A 23532-nucleotide genomic window follows, 5' to 3' on the forward strand; every position below is an offset into this window, starting at 1 on the left:
ACACGACGTCTCTCTTTCGCGGCCAAGGAGTCCTCGCCTCCTCCTCGCTATCGTTGCGGATTTACACGCGAGCTACTACTGCTCCTCTCTTTCTCCCTTGCTCCTTACACTTGAAAGAAAGAAAGAAAGAGAGAGAGAGCTGGTGCCCCGTGTGTAATACGTATATCGACTGGAACACATGGGCGTGTGTATATATTTGTAGGCCGTATTGCTTATACCTATACGGAGCGCACCGAGCGAGAGCAACCGATCCACGATCGGCGCGGAGCAGCTTAATTAAGCGTTTAACCGATGAAACTGGTTCTCTCCTCCTCGAGCTGATCCTCCTCCTCCTCCTCTTCTTCTACTCCCTTCTCCCGGGGGGACGCTGCTCTGCCTTCCTTCCTTTTTCACCACGCTTTTTTCCTCCCTCGTCACGTGTATACATACATACTCATATATATTCTCTAACGCGATGTATCGATGCTGCTCTCGATCGCGCGCACGCGCCTCCGTCCAATGGAGGAGGAAAGTTCGTGGGTACATGCATACATAGATGCATGCGAGCGCGGAATCGATGAATTTTTATGCGCCATTCCGATGTTACGGGCTGATTGCGCAAGTCGATCGATACGTCGAAGATTATACTACTCTGTTGGCACTGTGGTTGGATTTGGATATATTGTACGAGAAGGTAATTGTGATGTTGTGTATTAGTTGTACTTTTTTTATATCGGTGCATTAAAAAAAAAGAAAAATTACTCAATGGTATTGAGTTTATTTAAATTTAATCGTCTCAGACGGTGGTTGTCCCTCGATATGCACGTCTTTAGCGGTGCACAGATATCGTAACACACAATTACGAGTAACATACACTATTCCAACTTCTATTAAAATAAAAGTGAGAAAATGATTGATAAAAGTGCTAAATTACAATAGCTTGGATACTAAATACCCGGTACGTAAAAAAAAAAAAAAATAAATAATAAAATAAAGAACCATCAGCGTACACGTAATACGAGAGATACACGAGTAAAACAGCAACACATATACATGGATATACAGAGCGCAGGTACGAAAACACGGTCCACGAGGCAAAAAGCTTTTCGGATTTCGTTAAACAGAAGCTTTGCGTAATTCTCGAGCGATATCCTTCCATTGTGCGTTAATGGCGTCGCACGAGTGTTCCTCCCTCCCTCCCAGTATTTCTCTCTTGTTCTGGGGCCATTGCTACAAATATGCAAATACATCTGGGCACGGAGGCACAAGTGAGACGCGTTATTGTGTATGTATATATGTACGTGTACACGTAACCGAGGGTGCATTAAGGGATTTATACGCCGGTAAACACGCCTCGGTTGTTTGCGCATTTTTCCCCCGCCTCCTCCCTCACTCTGTTCTCCCTTGCCACTTGTATAAATTTAATTTTTTGTTAATGCACGGCTTGGCTTTACTCGAAAAATTAAATCATTAAACATTAACACAAACGCAGAAGAAACATTCAAACGAGCCCACCATGGCGAGGGTATACAAAGTTCCTTCATCCAGGTGACAAAAGATTTTCCACTCAGGCGGCAATATCGCGAGCATTGCCCAACACAATGCACCGATCCCCCGAATCTCTCGATCTCAGTTGCAGCTATACAACTATATAACGCGATTACAATAGCGTCGGCACCGCGTCTCGGAAACAATCGCCGCGGCATACGAGAGGGGGTATATAATTATAGAGTCGCGCGCGTGCAAAAGCATATGTATCGAGCAGGGGGACCTATTTCCACAGTCCATCAAACAACCTCGCGTGCATCCGAAAAGCCGGGTGTATAGCTTATCGGTGCCGATCGAACAATCGGGGGATTTTTCGCGCACGCGAGCGTTATACACGCAGGGTTGGAAGTGCACGTGTAGTATACACACATGGCAACTGGTGTTGGATCTCAGAGAAAGTGCACGGATAGACGACAACGAGATCTCGGCGCGCAAGGCTATATTAGTCGTAGTAGGTGTATGGGTACAATCGCACGAGATCGCTAGAAGAGGTGGCAGGCGGGGGGAGGGAAAAAGCTCGAGCCGATAGTGCAATGCAGCCTTGCGAGGGAGAGAGACAGTACTGCTGCTCGGTGCCGCTCGAGAGCGTCGAGCAAGGGAGATCGACGTCCGAGATTATCATACTAAGCGATGCTGTCCATGTAACACTTAAAAGGATAAAAAAAAAGCGAGCGCCCAAGGTCGGGTGGTAATTTCAAAACTTTGTATACGCTGTGACGTGCACTCGAGAAAGGGAGAGAGAGAGAGAGAGACGAGACGTGCTGGGATCGGGAGAGCATCACCAGCAGCACCCTGTGCGATGTCGATATTGTCGATCGTGTGTACCTTACACGTCTTGCGGACTTAACGGTGCTGTTGCCGCTGCACACCGAGTCAAGTGCCAGAAATAATCAGCTTGGTGTATATACACACACACACACACGGCCTGTTGTAGATGGTGGATTAAGGATACATGGGGTGGTGTACGCGGTGAATTTGTTTTTAGAGTAATTAAGATGGGAAATCCGAGATGCTTTTTTTTTTCTTCTTCTTTTTTTCGCGAGTATTAATTAGCTCTCGATTTTGCGGCGATGACGATCGGGACGAATTAATTACATTTTCCCATTTTTCCAACTCGCGCGTTTATTGGAAGTTAATTGGAATCTCTTTTGCTTTGCGTATAAATGAAGTCTCGCTCGTATGGGCTCATTATGCATAGAGAGAAAGAACGGAATGTTGCTTAGAATATAAGTGACGCTTCAAGTTTAGATAGTGCGGGCTGGAATTTTATCAGGAGTTCTCCTTCGAGCGGCTTATTTATACCATTTTCTTCCTTTTTCATTCGATGCAACATATACAACAGACTTCAATTTTTAATGAAACGTTTGTGGTATCGGTGAAAAGTCCATTAACAATCTTGTAATGATGTTTGATGGGATATATGAAACTGCATGCACGATGAAAAAAAAAAAAAAAAAAAAAAAAAAAGTTAACAGAGAAAATGAGAGGAGAAAAAGCATGGCTTTAATCAGCTGATACCGGAACAACAGTGTATTGTTACAAGCGAGCAACCAAGTAGGTATAAAAAAAAAAAAAAAAAAAAAAAAAAAAATTTCTCCGCGATGGTGTCAAGCTATGGCAGAGCAAGAGAGAGAAGGTCTGAGTATAATGGCAAAGTCGTTGCTCCTGCTTCTGTAATGTATAAGTGGCACAAGTGGAGAGGGACGAGGAACAGAGGCTCCCATGGAGTATATATATGTGGATATAATAAAAGTGCGGCTCTCTCTGCTTCACTCGCATATAGGTGTAAAGTAAGCACACACCGATGAACGGGCGAGTTCGAGGGACCAGACGGTGGGGGAGTGGTCAGTTGCCTGCTGTTGCTGCAGAGCAGCTGACCTATTCCTTACTGTGCCAGCGCCCCTCGCCAGTACATTATTATGGCCGCGCTCGCACGTTTTGGTTTCTACTGCAGCATCTCGGATGTTCTTCTTCCTTATTCTCCTTCTTTTTTTCCTAGGAATTTTTTTTTTTTTTTTTTTTACCTCCTGACTCTCGGTGTTCGTGACTTCCGTCTTGTTCATTTTTCATACTTATTTTTTATTATTTTTGGTCACTCATACAGAAAACGTGTGATTTTTAGATATGCTAATGTTTTTTTTTTTTTTTTTTCGCAACAATGGCGAATTCCATTTTTTTCCTCTCTGTGTTTTCTCTGTTTTTTTGGGATTTTTTTTAGCTAAACTTGAGTTAATCTTTGGCATTCATCGTCCATTGTGATCCTGAAAGTGAAAAAATATAATATTAATACACAGTAATATTATACATACGTACTAAAAATATAATAATTTTATACATTCCAGTACTTGAAGTCGAGTATGTTTAAAAACAGAACTTGCCGAACAGTTATTATTTTTCAATGATTTTTTTTAATTTCGAATTTTCAGCAATAAATAAGAATATTAATCAATAATTTAAAAATATTACTGTTCGATTATTCCCGTTATAACGTCTTCTTTCCCTAATAAAAAAATCACAACAATCCTGAAAATACCTGTATTAAGTACACGTTTGATGGACGAATTAAATTAATTGTCATTTACACCGATAGGAGTTGTGCAAACTCATGAATAACATACATGTACAACACAGAGATCCTCGGTTAGACTTAATAAAGCGGCTCAACAACTTACTCTTGCGATACAACACGAAGCCGCGACGCGGAATAATATTTCACGAAGATTTTTTTGCGCCCCGGCTAGCCGCGAAACTCGCATTATTCCCCCCCCCCTCAATACGGTACCTACCTCTCCGCTCCCGCGAGGGACTCCCAGGGGACTATATGAGAGTTAGCCGCTGCACCGACCAGGACACACACACACACGTAACTCGAAAGAGGGGCCCACGGTGGAGTCGTGCGCGGGTTGTGTGGTGCACAGGTGCAGGGAAAAATGCGCGCGAAAGACGCGGCGCGTGGGCTTCGCTGCTCTGTGGTACACTGTGTGGTGTGTATCACAGCCAACGGGCTCAAGCGCCGCGCGCGACAGAGGAGATATGGGATATGCGCTCATACGCGTATATATATGTACCTATGTACGTAAACCGGTTCGTGAGCCGCCCGACGCCATCTTCCCCGGCTCTTTCTCTTCTTCACCCCGACCCGTATACAAGTATATACGTTGAGCAAAAAGGACGACGTTCATTTTTTTCGCTCCTCCTTTTCATCGTCTTCCCTTGCCCGATCGTTCGTTGTACATCGGCATAACTCTTCTCGAGCCTCAAAAGTATGTAGGTGTGTTTCTCACAATGCTCCTTGGTATCGTTGCCCGCGAGAAAAAAAAAATCGCGCGAAATTCGTCATTCCAGTGGCTAATTTTCAGATCCGATGATTTAAAGATCCTATGATTTGCCTATCCTGACGTTTTCCTCGTCCAGTTTACTGCGCTGCCGATTCCGAGAAGCCTTAAATCTACATCGATCGGATTGAAATGCAAATCGAAAAGCCGTAGGCAGTGGCTTCGTAAAAACTTGGCAAATCGATTCAAAGCTCGAGCACGTGTGCGTTTATCAATTCCTAGAGGAGAACGGGGCAAAAGTAACGTTGGTGAGTTGGGATTACACTCTGAGATCGGGATCTTCGAACACTTGTAGTATCGGTATGGATTTGGGCAGCCGATAAAACTTTGCTCCCACAGTAAAATCAAAGTGGCAACAAGTGGGTGTGCAAAAGAACCAACAAAATTGAAAAGAAAAGAAAAAAAAATCGTCAAACTAGAGAGGAAAATAACAAAGTCGATTGCGCAACAGAAATCAGACGCGCCTACTGTGCACAAGACACGTATACAACATGCGGTTGCTGCACCTATACGTTGTGTGCGATGTAACGTGTACACGGTGCATAGATTACACGGGAGCGACGAGGCGTTTCTAAAAGACCTCAGTACAAGTACCAACTCGGCGCGCAAAATTAACTTTGAAAACTGGCTATTAGCAATTTTCATTCGATTACGCGAGTGAGAAACAGCGTCGCGATCCGCTAACGATACTTATGGGGGTATATCGCGGTGTACTCTATACATATACTCACCTGCACGCGTTTGTACGACATACGGAGAGACGCCAATATACAGCAGCCGGAATTACGGTAACCTACATCGTTGCTCATGTGTATGTGTTTGTGCGTGCGCGTCAACCTGCTCCCGCTTTGGTGCGCTTCCTTTCGCACGTATACGTATATATATAAGTACTTATACTTAAGAGAGAGAGAGAGCGAGTCTGCCTACTTTTTTTTTTCTTTTTTTTTTTTTATTCGATAAAGCCTTATTCCGCCTCTTTGTTTCCTCGTGTAAGTATACGCGTAAGCCTGTGTATGTGCACACTTATGAATGCATGCATGTACTTACGTTATGTTTTATGGGGCAAGAGAGACGCGATATGTTGTGTAGCGTCCATGTACACGAGGGCCACGCATATCTGATTGGCGCGGGCGGTAGGCGGCCGTAATTATCCTTTGTAAAATTAATCTTGTGAATTTCATCCGATGCCTGTCTCTGCTCGGCAACGCGCCGTGTGGGTGATATTCTCCCCGTAATATCCACACACACACACATTAAGACTGGCGCAGTGGCATGTTGGTGCAGCAGCGGATAGATGGAGAAAGCGAGATAGATGGGCTGCACCGACGCCTTCGCGCGATAGGTATACATGGCTTTTATCTTTATGGAGTTATTTCCTTTTGGCTTTTCATTTGGTTACGTTAGAGTGCTCTGTATGTATACGAGGGCCTCTCCGATCCGAGAGAGCGTAGTAAATGAAATAAGAGCAAAAATCGTTTGTATGCGGGCATTGTTTCGGGCACTGATCTCCGTTATAGGTGCAACGTGTATGTAGATTAGGTCCACTTTCATGAGAGAATATGAACCTGCCTATGGACATTAATTACACCTTCACACCACGCGCGTGCGAATAGATTAGATGCCGCGCATCGATAGCGCATACATGTACATCCTTACGAGTCTGTTACAGCTTTATATGCTTCGAATGGATAATGTACTTTTGGAGGAGCTTGAAATGACAAAATGATCATGTAGACCGATCTAGGGCTATAAGAGTCTGTTCAATCTATACTACTACAAGTGTCAGATATACTGGACTATAAGATTTCGTGTTTGTATTCTGATGTTGGCACTTCTATTGTCACCTATACAAGTTGCAGGCCGGGAAAAAGAGATGATGCAGGATAATGTTATGACATAAAAATACCGATGAATAAACGCACCATCGTTAACTCTATTACAAGCATAATTGCGATATTTTTTGAACCCAGAACAGGAGTTGGAACGTATTAATATCGACTAACTTTAATTATTTAACTCGCGTTATTTTATTATTACATTCCTTGCGTTATTACACAATGGCTTACTCGTGATAATAAGACGCATAAACAAGTCAACATCGATTGTTCGCCAGACCATTTTGGGTGAAAAACTTTCATTCTCATCGCTAATCCAAACGAGGATTTAAACGTATTTTATGTTTGTTCATATAATGTATCGTATAATGTCATTATTAGATGGAATATTCAACACAGAATAAAACGAAACTATCTTAAAAATAGAAAGCAAAAATAGCTCAATCTTAACTTATGAGGTTTTCCTGTTTCTTATTCGAGTCATTTCAAAGGGCGTTTCATTGCCTTTTACATAAGCATTGAACCAAACGTATGATTCATTCATAAAACTTGTGGTCTACCAATCGAACCACGTCAGCGAACAAGGATGATGTTGTAAAAAATTGCCTGAGTAAAAAAGAAGAACTAACAATCAACAAAGTAGTTTTCGTCCATGTAAATTAAATTACAAGCCTGTTATTTGTGAAAAAAAAGCAGGTGCTCGTCAAACAAGAAACGCCATTCCATCGGGACGTGGGCTTCGAGGAAAAGAAACCGTCCTAGCGTAAAAAAGAGTTAAAGCCGCGACTGCCGCTCTTCTCGAGAAATCAGTGTCACGTACGAAAAGGTCGCTCTTTAACGTGGCGAGTGAAAAAAATTGTTCTTCATTTTTCCAACCATACCCGCACCTTTAAGAAAACAATGATTATCCCTGAAACGCACGATGTATGCATTTCAAAAGCCATTTGTAACGCAAGCCCGATTACTCACGCAAGTGCTACACGGCAAAAATGTCTCGCAACGCGAGCTGTATGGAAAAGTGAAGGAGAAGAAAGAAAAAAAAGGGACAACGTAGCGAGTGGCTGACACAGCCGGCATATTAAAATCGTCGCACGCAAAGGAGGACAGAAAGAGGTATAGAGACAGTGTGTGCATGTACAAGGGCGCGTGCGACAATCGATATAAAGAACTGCGACGGCCAGCGCCGCCGACGAGATATATTGCCTCGGCTTTCCTGTGTATACCTGCCGATGTCGCCGCTGCCTTATAATTGACCAAATGCGAATTTGTGCGCGCCCGGGAAAATCCAGCCTCTCGCGTGCCGTTTTCGGAATGGGATTGAAAAATGGTCCCAGCTTTTCGGCGAGCTTAGAAAGTCCTCGATGGACTGGCATTTTTAGTGTCCACGCTGGCAACAACATCGAGAAAATTGCTGAGATTGAAAATCAAAAGCATCGACGTAACAGTGCGGCGATAAACACCCGCAATTACTGATGGGTGAGTAAGTTAAAATTGATCATCGGTAAAAACCATTGAAAATTGGTCCTATGGGATTTGAAATTGTAATTTTACTCGGGAAACAACGAGCTCCAGAGACGTACGAGTAATGTTGTGAAAAAAACTGAATGTACATAATAAAACGAAGCCACGCACGGCCAAATGAGGGTATAATTGTTCATCGAGCAATAAAATACAGGATCGACGAAAATCCCTCCGATGCGTTCAATTAAGATTCAAGGCCGATAAGATGCTGCTGGTGGAACAGAATTTTTGCGAACAACTTAATTAAACACGGAACGGGTTCTCCTTGCGCGTGGGGGTAGGAGAGAAAAGTCACGGGTACACCCGAGGATCCTTGAAACGAAAGTAAAAATGAGGGGAGGGATAACAATGGCGCAGGTGAGCGTTTGACCTTCCAAGAGGGATGTGTGCGAGGCGCCGCTGCTCCACACTTGGGCATGCAAACGTGTCCATTCCACTTTGAGAACCAAAAAACTCCCCGTGCTCTTGGCATTCCGTACATCGAACACGAGCTCCTCAAAGGGAGAAAAGCCAGCCAGTGGGCGACTTAGCCGTGTACACTCGAGGAGGAAGGGAATAAGCGAGAGTGGCCGTGCATAATTTCGCGGAGGGCGTCCGGTGCCGCGATTAAAATCCCATAACCCACAGCCCGCGCGTAAGAGGGGCAGCAGCCCTACAGAGAGCCATGAGCGGGAGTACACCGTGTTGTATACGGGGGATTGGGTGCGTACCCGAGCGAGGGGGATGGATGCGTGGATACACACATGCGAAGAAGGAGGGCGCAAAGCTGCGTATACGCAGAACTACGGCAGCGGCAAATGATTCATGGCGCGGTTAATTCGCTCAGGCGTGTTGCAGCAACACGCAGCACAGCCGAGGAGCGAGCGACGAAGGGTGCGTTCGTTCATCTAGTTCTCTTCGTCCCTCGAGCCATTCATCTTTCACGAGCTGCGGAGCGCACATATATTGCATATTGCATCTACTCTGGTCAAGCTCCTGCAACCGTGTCTGCCAGTACATCGGTGTATCCGCGGCGTCCTTCTGAAATTGCCGGTGTGGCCCGCGGGAGTCCGCGCGTCTAATTTCTGCAGCTTAGAACTACCTCTCGTTACACATTCAAGCTTTCGTTTCGGGGATCTAATCTCCCGGTGCTATTGTAGCAGTGGTCCGCTGGCGCCCGAGCCTTATCCGACCTCGGCTTTTTTTTCTTGTCCTCCTTCGGCTTAATTACATTTTCGCCTGTCCTGTCTCGCGACGCTCGGTTTTTGTCGCGGGCGATAACAATTCCGGCCGAGCGAGTTCGCCGCGGCATGGAAACCTGCTATTAGGTAGTTTTTTTTTTTTACGCAACAACTTTTCCCCTCCCCTGGTCGACAGATCGAGCCGAGATCACAGGTCACGTGTGGTAGAGCTACGCGAGCTGGTTTTTTTTTTTTTTTTTTTGCCGAGTACCGAGAAAAAAAAGTCCCCTTCGAAGGACCATATTTGCATCTCGGACCTGAAAACTACATTGCATTTAATTGGGGGGTCAGAGTAATTGTTGCGGGAAAATTGCCGCCAGAGGTTTTCCTCGTCTTTATGTCCTTGAAAAACTACTCGGCACTTTGCACGGTATTTATCGCAGCGTAAAAAAAATGCGCTTACACAAGAAGCTTCATTTGAAAACACATTGTTCATCCATGCGCGTGCAGTCCCCTTGTCGTTCCTCGCGAGGGCCTCCTGTAGCTTTTCTCGGTCGTTTCCAACCACGTGATTCCAGATTCTGAAAAGGACTAGGCTCGAGAAAAGGAAAAAAAAAAGAAACGTTGCATGAACGGGGCACACTCGGTTCTCAAGGATTTTATTGTCCGTCGCTTAGACCTCCTTTTATTCCCTTATCTCCCATGCGCTATGTCGGCGCGCTTCTACGGTTATTTTTCATCTTTGTCGTTTGCCCGACTACGAGAGAGAGAGGGTCTCTTTCTCGTGCGACACGCAACATGGCATCACAGGCCCGTGCAGGCCTTTGGGTATTGTGCGAGCGAGCCTATAGGCTATATTCACCTGCCGAGAGCAGCTCCGCAAACACGGGCCCATAGAGGAGAGAATGGGAGGGAGAGGAGGATCGAGAGACCGGCTTGGCAGTATGTCACCCTCGCGTTGGCCGGCGGCGCGGGTGACTCCGCGACGGCCATGTAGCTGGTTCCCTTAGCCTCGGCCAGTCTTGTCACGCCTCGCTCCTCTCCTTACTGCCTCTTTTTTCCCCCCCGTATTCTACCTTATTGCTATTTCCAGTCTCCGTACAGAATCAGGAAGCGCCATCCTCGAGTGCGGTGTACATCTCGGGAAAACACCGGCGTGCGTGTCTCTCTTGCAAGCGCCTGTGCGTTATCGGGGCGATGTTGGCGAGGTGCTAAAAGACCACGGCTATTTGCACTCATTGGGCCGTCGAGTCGTTTTGTTTCTCTTTTCCTCGCGATTAATCATCTCGTTTTGATTCGCGTGGAAAATATACGTACGAGCGAGAAACCCAGATACGATGGCTTTGCGCAATTTTTTCGTTACGGGGGAGAAAAAAAAAAAAAAATTCCGAGTAGGTAGGACCGATGGATACGCGAGCCGAGCTTTTTCCTCGAAAAGCGGGGAAATGGCACTTCCTGTTTTTAATTGCAATTTCCTTTTCAAAAGATAACACCGAATGTGGGACACGCCCACCATATGTGCTGATTGATGGAATCTCGAGTCAACGGGTGAACACGTTTATTTTCTCGGTAAAGGTGGAGTGGGCTCGAATAAATCGTGCCCCTTCGCACCTGTTCAGAGAATCTTGGTGGCTTTTTTTAACTCTCGCCGTTGAATTAATTTTCAGTTTTTCCATTGACGCGTACTTTCATAAATTGTCAATACAAATACGACGTTGTCAATGCAAATGTCACAGTTTGGCGCGATTGATCTATCGCACCTACATCAGAAATACCATGTAAGTTGACGCTTGGTCTATTTTTGGTCGTTGTTTCGTTTTGTCGGGCATATCATGTACGATTCGCCAAACGTGCTGCTGCGCATTACTTGCTCCACCTACGCGCACTCGTATGAAGACGTTATTCATGGCTGCTGCGCCTACGCTCGACGTTAGCATACTGCGTGCCATGCGATACGTGCCCCGCCGTGTACCTGTAGTACACTTTTTTCTTTTCTTCACGTGTCCGCGACGAGAGTGGCTCATCCTAGCGTTGGATATGCAGATGCACTCCCCCATCCCCTTCGAGAGTATGTGCATACAATATTTACGGTGTGCCTTGAGGAAATACTCCGTAACTGAATGCATTGTCTCTATGTGTGAGCCGTAAAGAGGAAACTCCGAATACGATAACTACAGGGGTTTGTTTTTCAAAACGAGATCCTTTCAACAGACCTGACGAGTACTTTTTTAGATGTCTATACTATACCTCGTATGCATCAAAAGAGATCAAGCCTTGGATTTATTTACATGGCTTTTTCCTACAATGCAAAATTATCTTTTATACTTGTTAAATTTACTCCCCCTTGGCTCGACAGCAGCTCCTGTGTCCGCGAATTAGCAAATATATTCCGGCGGTGCATACAAATTTCCCACCGCAGCGAGAAAAAAAAAAAACAAAGAAAAAGCCGAGGTATACGTAGCAAGTAACGCAAAAAAAAGGCAAAGCCGTCACATCGATCAATCGCGTCAGCAGGGAGATAAAAGCTCGAACGCGAGTCTCGAAGAAGTGTCTCGGGAGAAGAGAAAAGGACTCGCTCCTCGGTTTTTCCCCGTCCCTCCTCGCTACGGGAGAGTCCGCCTTCCCTCCGCGATCTTTTGCACGCGCGCGCATTATTTGTAACCCGAAAAATGTCCCCGTATACAAATATAGGTGCAGCAGAGAATACAAGATTCGCGCGAGCGCGAGAAATGGAGAATATAAATTCCTTATCCTCAGTCCCAATCTGTCAAGCGCCTCCCACAGGCTCTCCCTTCTGTGTGTATGCTTGGTACAGCGTATACTCCTCGGTCGGGGCGTCGTTGTTATGTAAATATGGAAAAGGTTGTTGATTCATGCATGAGCAAGGCATAAATTTACCCCCCCCCCCCACCCTCCATCTCTCGCAGTCTTGTCCGGCGAGCCGTGAAACTGATGCATTCGCGTCGTCCGCCCCCTTTTCGCCTTCCTCGGATCTCCCGTGGAGTCTTTTCGTCGTCGCCATCGTGTTCGCGGGGCATTATGGACACGGCACGAATCAGTCAAGTGTCGCTGTGCGGACAAGTTACCAGCGAGCCTTGCCATATCGTTGCTTCTTTGTTTGCGCATCTTCTTGTGCCCTTTGGACTATACACATATATACGTAGGGTGTTCGCACCAAGTTGGCGCTATTAGCCCTAGGTAATTTTTAAGCCAAGATCCCTCGAGCTTCTCGATCTCCCGTGACTTTCTTGGGACAAATCCCTGAGCTCTCGAAAATGCGACTAATGGCGGGAATTCGCCAACTATACGCTCCTACTTGCTGGTGTAAAGTTGCACGGGAGGCAAGATCAGTTGGTTGGAGGGTAGCGGCCGCCACGGGACACAAATCAACATTTAGGTGTAGCGCCGAGTCACCGTTCCCCCTGGCACTTTGCTCCCGCGAGCGAGTTTAGCTAAAGGTTAACACGGCCATACTTGCCTCGCAAGGGCTCGTTGTAGCCGTCTCGGGTTACTTGGGGGATTATATTTTTGTCTTGCGCAGGTATACAGGGGGTAATGCATGTCGCTACGGGGAATAAGCAATATACACGTATGTATGTACGTGTATATACCATTGCTTATTTTGCGCTGAAAATTTTCGGAGCTGATTCATTTCGTTAAAGTTTTCGTATCAAGTGGCGTTGGCGCTGCTGCTGGTACAGTAATAATGTATGTACAGCGTCCGCTGCTAATTTTAAACTCAAGTTTTCTCGGGCGAAATGGCTCGTGAATCTTGAAACGAAAAACTGATGCACCGAGCGCGCGTAAATCATACGGCTCGGGAGAGTGCTCCGAGAATAAAGCTCGTGTTGTTCGTACGTTGTTGTTTTTTGTTGGTTTGAGCAATTTATGCTTTCGGTGAGATTTTTTTGTTTTTCCCTCAAGAGAAATGAAAACAAGAGAAACACCGGGAGGGTGTTGAATCAGAGATCTCGACCTTCCCGAGTGTAACTGTCGACGGCTCGCTCGTGTACGCGCAAGGTGACAAAACAGCCCGGCCCTCGTTATCAACACGAGTCCTTGTTCCTCCGCCCTTATCTTTAATACAGCCAACAGCGGTTGAAAAAAAAAAAAAAGAGTTCTCGAAAAGAGAAAAATTCGATTCCAGGCGCGCTCTGTGGGGTCGCCTGATCCCCCTATATCTCTGGACGTGCCCTTCCGCCCCGTCGTCGCGCGAGCTGAGCCTCACTTTGATCGAAACGGAATTTTTCTTAACGTGTACGGAAAATGTGTACCCAATTGTACGAGCAATAGTGTAGCACAGGAAGGGATCCCGACTATCCCGAGCGATAACACGGAAGGGTGGCGAATGGAAGCCAAGAAAGGAGGGGGTAGCAGCGGGAGCCGAAGATAGGCCAGACCCAAATCCTTGGGCTTAACTAATACCCCGTATGAGTTACGAGCCGGGCTGGCTGGCCGCTAATTCCGAATAAATATTTCGGAATACAGATTATGTTAATCGGCCTCTGGGCGGATGCAAATTAGACGGGCGGCTCCCGTTGTTGCTTTTCTTTTGCTGTGCAAGGATGGCCAACTCTGGAATCGCGACGATCGGTTAACTCCAAAATATTCTATGATTCCGAAATAAAAATGGTACGGCAGAATTCGACGGTGTGTATATTTATTCAGTTCGGTGAACCAGTCAACAAAGCAGTTTTCCCTGGAATAAGCCGAGCCTTGAAACAACCAGACAACAGTAGCAGCGATCCCGGCCTATCAATCAAGGGGCAAACAATTACCTCGGCCTCCGGGCACTTTAATTGAAACCTTAACGAATCTGCGAGACTGAGTCAGACCATGACGGCAGGGTTAGGGGGGGGGGATGAAAAAAATAAAATAAAATAAAAAAATAAATTTCCCCGGCTGGGAAATCCACGATCGCTCGCGTATCTAAGAAAGGCTCGGCTCCGAGAAAACCCCGTACGCTTTAATCGAGCGTCCATCTCGTTCTCTTTTGCTCGAGAGCATACAAGTATACCGTGAGTGCATGTGTACGGAGCATAGTACTTGCAGGAGCTGGCCAAACTGGCAAAAATCGCATCGATCTCAATAAGAAAAGCCGCTTGACGTCGAGGGAGGGAGGGGGCGATATTTGTACATATCGATACTGCTCGTACACTTTGCAAATTCCCCGCCGTGAATAAGTAAGTACAAGAGCTACACGGCTATACCGTACTTATCATCTGGCTGAGAAAAGAAAGCGAGTGTCTCTTCCCCTGAATGGTACCAGCATACCCCGCGTTGTGTCTCTCTGCGGCAAGAAATCGCGGATTCAAGTCAGCGCCGGCGTGCTCTCATTAGTCATTTCAGATATGCCCGCGATAGCGCTCACGGGGACGTGCGTGTGTGCGCGCATTCCTCCCTGCCTCTTTCTATTTCGTCTCCGCGTCGAGAGCTTTGCTTTCCGGAGAGAGAGAGAGAAAGAGGCTGCAGAGAAGGCGCATGGACACGAGACGGAGTCAGAAAGAAATAAAGAAAGCCGAGCGGCTCCTTCGTCCTTCTCGAGCCACGCGGGCCCGCGGCTATCAATCAATGTATCCCGTCTGACGGTAAAACAATACGATGTTGCCTCCATAATTGACGGGAATCCATCATCGGCGTTTCGCGGCGGACGGAGCCACAGCTCTCGCTTTCTGTGTCGGGGGCTTTCCTCCTCCGCCGCTCGAATCGACGTTTTTCTTGCCCCCGATGATGCCACTCGTTTCGCAAAAAAATCGGCTCTTATGCTAAGTGCAGCTCAAAGAGTGTCTCTCTCTCTCTCTCTCTTTCTCGTCTCCTCTCGAGAGCATCATTTGAATAGAATGTCATTTGGCTCGCGGGGAGTTTCTTGCGCGCCCGCGCGATCGAGGACGTTTTTTGCAGGGCTGTTTGCGACGTATATACTGTGTTCTGATGAGGGAATTATCGGCAAAGGTGGATGTTGATTTTTTTCTCTTTTCTTTTTGGGATCAGATTTGCCGGCAACTTGGATACTTTGCCTCTGTATTCGGTTAGCATCTCGAACTTTGACTCATTTTCTTCAATTTATTCGTTAGAGGCGTTCGTTTTCTCAAAACATTAGGAATAATCTTCGTTTTACGTCGGAATTCTGTTTCGTCCTTGCCGATCGGCAAGTACATGTCGAACCGATCGATCGTTTGATCATGCATGCATGCAAAGGGACGCTAACAATGGTCCCCCAACATCTGCCGGCCATTATTCGCGCTCGACAAAAAAAGGCTCTTAATTTCAAATCATATTCAAAATTCCAGACGATCGGAATCGCATGAATAGAGACAATGGGACTAATTCTAATCGAGAGAGAGTCCCTCGTTCGCCGGTTTTTCTCGATTTTGCATTATACCGGCTCGGCCGATCTCCCCGTGTGTTCGATGCAAAGACAGAGAGGGGCCTATTTCCTTATTTATATCACGGCCATTCGTCAGTCTCCTCGGTTTGTTGCGCCGACAAACGGGCGCGCAAGTACGGGGTCCAGCGAGTATAGGTATCTATATCCGTTTATCCATTTATATACGTACGTATATGTACACAAGCCAGTGTGTGTGTGTGTATGTTCTCTTAAATCGGCTGTCAAGGTGCCAGGCGTCGATAAATATCCGCGCGGCTGACGCGCTCACTCCTCCTCCTCCTCCTCCTCGCCGGCGCGTCTGCCGCGGTTTGCGACAGGGCACCCCGTTAAAAGGTAATCTTAGCCAAGAGTCTCCTCTGCACTGCGCAGCCGACTCTCTCTCTCTTTGCTCCGGTTCGCTTGGCTTCTGTGTGGAGAGCCGCTCTCTCCTCCGGAGAAGAGGATGGCTCGCGTTGCGCATACTTCCAAGGAAGAAGAGCCAATCTTCATTTTCCACGGTAGGAGACCCCAGGAGAGGATGTGCAAAGAAAACCACACGTATGCCATGCGAGAAGTGAGCCATTCTGAGTTATGAGTTTCGCAGTAGGCGGAACGAAGCGGCGATCGCGCGCCCCGGAAATTTATGCGACGCTTCTTATTATCCATGAGTACAGGTACACAATGCACACAACTGCACGTGGCGAAAAGACGCGCTCTTTGTTTTCAACAGTGGCGCGTCTGTTGGTTGATTTTAGCTGCTCCTCTTCCCGTTTATTGGCCGTTGTACCGCTGTATCGCTCACGATTAATTAACAGAGATGAGTCGTTTCTAGACAGTGTATTTGCGTCTCTGCAACGTCTACCGATTTACGTCCGGGCCCGGGTGTTTTGATTGATTCGAAAGTTTTAATTGGTCTCCATTAAAATTAACTACCAACGATTAATTTTCTCGATTGCACAATTGGTAACATTGGCATACAAGAGCGGTGTTTCTTCCGAGCAAATGACGATTGGGTCGAGTGACTTTACAAGAATTAAGGTAACACCAAGGGTATGATTATTGCCGAAGAATTGAACAATACGTGACGAGTCTACATTCTGATGTATATACTTACCCAGAGGATGGACTTGTATAAAAACGGTAAACGGCCCACTCGCATTGTTTCAATTTTAGTTCTCGAGCCTAGCGACATATCTTCCCATTTTTTTTCCTCCCTCGGACTTTTACCGTTTCTCTCGCGAGCCTCCTTTCGGTCCGTACAAGGCCCATCATCCCGCTACGGTCAAACGAATGCGCGTTAAACACAAGGCGTGTCTTTCTTTTTTATACACATAAGCAAAAGGGAGAATCAGTCGCAGAAACGCCGACACAATTAGAAATAAATTCCGCTCCCGGTGTAACAAATGGCAAGCGCCATTCTTCCCTCTGCCGGTACCGCTTCTTCGGTCCTTACTGCAATGTCCTTGCCAGGATTATTGCGTATACACACGCGTGCTCTCCCTACTTAGCAAGCGTTCACTCTGTACCGCAATACGCGATTTGCCTCTTCTCTCTCTTTATGACTGTGTGTGTGTGTGTGTGTGTGTGTGTTTGTAAGTGAGGCCGATGTTACAACCGAGAGCATCGTTGGATTGCCAGAGCCAATTCTGGCTTTTGCATAGCGCACTGGCGGACACAATACAAGTTTCTATCTCTGCAAGGAGAATCATTCCTTTTTTGTATTTATACCGAGTGGCGTGTACTACTGGGCACCGTGTGTTTCGCAAGAGTTTTACTTATTTTTTTTTTCAATTGTACGACTATTGTGCGCAATGTTTTTTAAGCTTAAAAATGTGTTCATTAATCGTGCGTCTAATTGGTCGCCTTGTTCGATGCGGGTGGTGTGAGAAAATTGCAGTTGGAGAATCGTAATTGCTAGGTTGCATCCTGAGATGAATAGCTTTTTTTTAGGGTAAATAACTTCTGTACTATGGTGATGATTTTTCATGTATGGTAGATTAATGATAATGATGTTGAGTTTTTAAAATCTCGTTTAGTCTTCCGTGTGGATTGTAATGTTGAGGACACCTAAACATCGATTAATGGGGTGAAAATTGGTTTGAAAGTAAAATCAAGGAGTTGTTGCTTGATTGATCTTAAAATTTATGTGATTGAGCAGCTAGATAGAGTCAGTTATCTAGATTTTATTTTAACAATGGATTCAAAATAAAAAATAGTTTGTTTATTGATGATTTGCAAAAATATAAGGCCATTCACAATGATTTATTTTGAAATTGTTATCTTATGCCAAATAATTCTCTGACTCTCCAATACCTGAATATATTCAATTCAATTCTTCCTTCACGAGGAATCGAGAAACCAATAGTGACTCAGAGAGGAGATCTTCGCTGTATCAACCAAGCTATTCATCTCGGCGTGAACAGCACGAATATGATACTCCAAGTTTAAAAATATTAGCCATCCAAAGAAATAATTTGTTGCATTTGACGATATGATTCCGCAAAGTATACAAGCAAACTAAGTCTTAAAATTTTGCCTCAGCAGGAGAGCAGAGATAGTGGATGCAGGAGTAAAAGAAGGGGCATGGCCACGTTACCGCCAAAATGCACTTCGATAGCCCTCCAAGCCACTAAAAACCCGATTTTACGTGTGGACAATTCCCTCCCGTACCGAAGTAAAGATGGAGAGAGAGAGAGAGAGACTGTTTTGCGCAGAGTGTCTCGCGAGTAAAGGTGCAAATACATTTTCATAACTTTGCATACATGTTTTGATAATTGGAGACCGGAGCCGTGCGACAGGACGTACGAGTCGGGAGTACATGGGTATTATACCTGCGTTGTTATTAATGGACGTGAGCAAAACGAGTGTAAAAACGTACATGTGTTGTGTGTGGGGAGATATAGGTATACGCGAAAAGCAAGAATTAAGAGGGCTGTTAATGCCGTATTGTTGTATTTTCTGTACTTTGCACAATGCATCGAGAGATTAAACAACAAGATTTTTGTTATTTTTCCGAGTAATGGAATGAATACATATGGTCACTGCTTTGTGGCTTATGTTTTAGTTCAAATGGTGTATTTTAAAATGATGTTAAAAATGAAATGTAACAGCGAACGAAAATTTGTGGTTTACACGAATACGGACACCAATGGTATCAAGGTACCGTGGGGGTGGGTGCAAGTTTTGGAGCATCGAGGGAAAGTCGAAGAAAAAGAAAAAAGCCAAAGAGAGGGACGAAATGAGGGAACACAAAAAGTGGAAGGGGGACGATGCGGAGTGGCGATATCGCAAAACATGGCATTCGCGTATAATAATGCGCATGATGCAGTGCTTTCTAGCGTATTCTTGGCAACGACTCCTCTCTTTTCTCCACGCCTCGGCCCAAGAGGAGTCGGGGGGGGGGGGGGCAGGAAAGAACCGAGAGGGTGAGATGCTCGATGCGGCTCGAGAGCAGTGGTGGCGGGCGATACCAGAGGAAGATGTATGTACGCACAAAGCGAGAAAGAGAGATACAGCGGCAGCTCGCCAGAGAGAGAGAGAGAGAGAGGAAAGCCGCCGGGGGAGGAGGAGGAGGAAGCCGGGCTGGAAAAGCGGGAGACAGTGATAAGAAAAATGAGAAAAGGAGAATGATGGCGCTGCGCTCGAGCAAAAAGGCCCGGTGCTGTTGCCGAGGGGAAAATAAGAAAAACGGAATACATAGGTAGAGGAGAACAGCGTGAGCTCCTTCTCTCTCTTTTTCTCTGTATCTGCGAGCAGCTCACCAAAAGTCTCGTATCTTTCTTCATCTGCCTTGCCATGTATGTATTTTTTTTTTTTTTTCTTTTTTTTCCCCTCCATCCTCCTACGCGTTCCCTTTCGTCTCGCTGCTGGTAGTAGGTCGGTATACATTCGTCCCGAGTTGACTCGTATGGCTGTACGCTCCTCCTCGCTCCGAGTGTAGCAGCCAGAAAGAAGAGAGGGACGCGGGGATCCGCCGAAGACCAAAGCAAATATTTGGAGCCTCGCCACTAAAAATTCGGGCGAGCCAACTAACGGACGAGTTGATTTGTATCCCTACGCGTACGAGCCCACCCCCTTCTCTCCTCTCTTCTACTCGGCGTTTCTCCCTTTCCTCATCTCCGTCTTCCCTGTCGTTCGCTTACAATACCGTTGTTCCTTTGAATTCTTCTTCTCCGTGGCGGCCTCTCTTTCTCCTCTGCACGCAAATATGAGCGAAATGATCGGCCTCGTGCGCCTATCCCTCTTTTTCCTTTCCGCCTCTTTTTTTGCATCTTCGTCGCCGACATTGTCGTCCTCGACCCGTCGTCGAACTCTTCCGCGAGCGCACGATCCCTCTTCTTCTTCTTCCTATCCTCTGTACTCCTCTCTCTCGTATCGCGTGTCTCGAGCACTCTCTGCTCCGCGGCTTTTATTTTTTTCCCCCGACTCTCCGCCCGCCCGTCTACCTCCTCCTCCTTCTTCGTTGTAACCCCTGCCCTTGCTCCTCTCGAGGACACGTATTTTATGAAATGCAAATTTTTCCGTACCCATATCTCATGCGCGGCTTTATCGAAGTTGCCTAGGGGCTATGATGGCTGTGCGCGAGAGCCTCGGTGGCGACGGCGACGCCGACTAGGCGCGGAGTTATTGCGCCTATATCAGCGTGATGTCTTCCTCTTGGTTTTTTTTCTCTCTTTTTTTTTTTTTTTTTCCTCCGACGTCGATTTCGTTCGACGCTGTACCTATGGGGTTTGTTGACTTTTGGCGCAATTTTAAGACACCATCATTGGCAGGGGTATTCCAAGTGTCTGTACAAATTTTTCAGTAACAGATCACTTAGATGTAGCTTTGATTCGAATGAGAAAAAAAAAAAGAAATTTTCATTGCTTGATTTTTCTTTTTTTTCTTCTTATCCGGGTTAAAAAGTATTCGTTTCGCTAATATTTGCAAAGTATACAACGAAACCTGATGTAAATTGTCGTGTCTACTGAATTAAACGACAAAAAAAAAGATTGATAAAGTTGAATGTGTCACTGTCACGCTTTTTGGTTAGAGCTGAATCTCATAGCATTGGCATGGTTAACTTTAAAGAACATTCCAAATGCCTTCTAGTATTTGTTTTGCATTGCTTGTTAAGAAAAATCATACCACCTACACTCGATTGTAATCGTTAAAGAGGTTCACGACTTTCTGAAGCTTGTAAGCTGATTGCGTATACCTCCACTCTTGCGAAGGTCGAGATTTTGTTTGAATGGTTATAAAGTACAATTTGTGAAGGACGAGAAGGTTTACCCCTAATAAAACTTAGAAGAGTAGGTTATTTTATTTAAACGATACAAATTTATTTTTATTCATTATAGAGACTATTTTAATAAGACTTATATTTGCATTAATGTTATGTATGTTGTAAGGATCTTCTCTCGCTTCCAACCGTGGCTACAAGAGTGTAAGTACCTGCATCTACTCTCACAGCAGGGAATATTTTTAAACTGCTCTTCTTTTTGTTTTTTAAAATCGTATAGTCATGTAAAATATGATTCGCCAAATTCAAAGTTATTAATACTAGGGCGGTCTTTGACGTTTGGTCTGGTTTATAAAATTGATTAGGAAATGAAATTTTCCACTACCACAATAAAAAAAAAATTGGAAGAAAAATGAAAAAAAAAATAGTATGGAACACACGTAGCGTAAACAACACGCTGACTTCGTCCTACTCGTTTACTCTCGTGGGCAGCATACATACATCGAAGGCGTTAACGAAGCGATTACGGATAGTTCTTCTCTGTTTTACTTGGTTTTTTGCGCACCCATACGTGAAGTAGTTCGAGCCCAGCATGTCGAGAAGTGAGTTATGGCGTAAGAGGCACACCATGACTGTGCTTGTAAAATACTGCTACTCCCTGTAATAAGAACTACCTCATTGAGGTTGCGATTTCTCTCTCCTTTTTTTTTTTTCAATACTCTGTCGTCAAAGTTAAAAGGCGTCAATGATTACTTATTCTTGTGTTTCTTCTTCACGGTTAAGTATCCGTTGTAAAGCTGATTCTTAATTTTTTTATGTATTTAAAATTGTCATTATACAAAATGATCTTTATGCCTTGACGCCATTTGTAGGCCATGTCAATATCAATAATGGGCGATTTTTTCCATAATTTGTAATTTATTCCCTCTAGTTAAAGATCGTTTGTTTCTATTTTTCATGCTTATCAACTGATTAAGTATTGAATAAATCCTAAATTAACTTCAAACTGCATTGTTTTCCGATAGTATGTCGATAATCGTTGGTCCAACACAATACTTCCGAACCGTCATTCGAGTCCATTTTAAGGTTTGTAACAACCAAAAAAAAAAATACTCTGTCAAATGCACCGGTGAGAAAAAAGATAGTGTGTCACTGTGCCAGTTAATAAACTGTCTCAAAAAATATCCTCGACTCCCTCAAAAAACCCCTCGTGCATTAGCAGCTATAAAACCATGTACAGGTATAACCCACGTGAGTGCAGGACATCGCTCACCGCAGCTCTTCGCGCGCACGTGCTCCCACCTCACCCTGGCGATAAAAATTCGCTGCACCAGCGTGTGAACAGAGCGAGTTGGCATTATGAAACAAAAAAAAAAAGGAAGAACGAAAGAAGAAGGGCCGTTGGCACGTGTCGTCCAGCAGCATATAAATATACGCGAAACTGGGCGAGCGAGGGAGGCCTGGCAGCATAGGTAGCGGAGAGCGATTTGTCCCGTCTGTTAATTAGTGAAAAAACGGAGTATGAATCTCGAGCGATCGTACATTACCGCGCCCGTAATGGATGGGATTACAGCTGCTGTGTTAAATTAAACCGAGAGAGCGCCCTCCCTTCTTTTTCTCTCCCTCTTGCTCCTCGCGGTGCCACCTATACCTACATTCCGCGGCGTACGAACAGTCCGAGAGAGAGAGAAAGAGGCTCTCTCTCTCTCTCTCGTTTTCTCCGATGTAGGTACAATAACAGCGCACGCGTCCGTGAGCTGCTGTTTCCCCCTTTTTCTATATATGTGTACACGTACATACGTAATCCGTGTACAGTTAGCTATGCACCAACAACAGCGGAGGAGTATACGTTGCTGGAGGACCTCGCGGGGGCACTCGCTCATTCTTCTCCCCTGCCTCCACATCCCCCTTCCATATATTCATTCCATCTCGATTGCGCTCATGCTCCCCTTAATTGTCTTCCCGGCCTTCTTTCGTCGCGCGGACGATTCAATCCGATCGGCCGTCGATTGCTTTACTTATACATATATATGCTCTTCTCTCTCGTGCTCCTCCGCGCCGAGCTTGTTTTTTCTTTTTTCCTTTATTCTCCTCCTCCTCCTCCTCGGACAACGTCTCCTGTATGGAAGCGGCGCTTTTTTTCTTTGCTACCGTATGTTTTATTATGCCGATCCGTGCGCTGAATTGTTCGCCGAGACGGAGTTTTTCCAATTGTGCAATCCAAGCTTGTATGCTCGGCTTGATTGGGTCGTACGTCGTTCTCTATTTCTCAACCATCAAACGCTATGCAGCGTATACGTACATTGTAACAGAGGCTTTGCTTCGCGAGGTTGGGAAAATTTGCCGATTCCACAAAGATCGGAGGCAATATAGCTTTCGAGTTGATTATTTAATTGGCGATTCGTTACGATGTACTATTTAATTCATACGTACATGATGTGGCAATAGATCAGACGAGTCGTTCCCTTCCGTTACATTTTTAACAGCTTCCGAACGGGGCACAAATACGCGCCCCAATAATGGATTATGGCTTCCGTTGCTACCCTCCTAGAGGCCAATCGGCCTC

The sequence above is a fragment of the Copidosoma floridanum genome, unplaced genomic scaffold (assembly GCF_036245765.1).
Source record: "Copidosoma floridanum isolate Cflo_tuat_1 unplaced genomic scaffold, Cflo_Japanese_pri ptg000013l, whole genome shotgun sequence".
NCBI classification, from domain to species: domain Eukaryota; kingdom Metazoa; phylum Arthropoda; class Insecta; order Hymenoptera; family Encyrtidae; genus Copidosoma; species Copidosoma floridanum.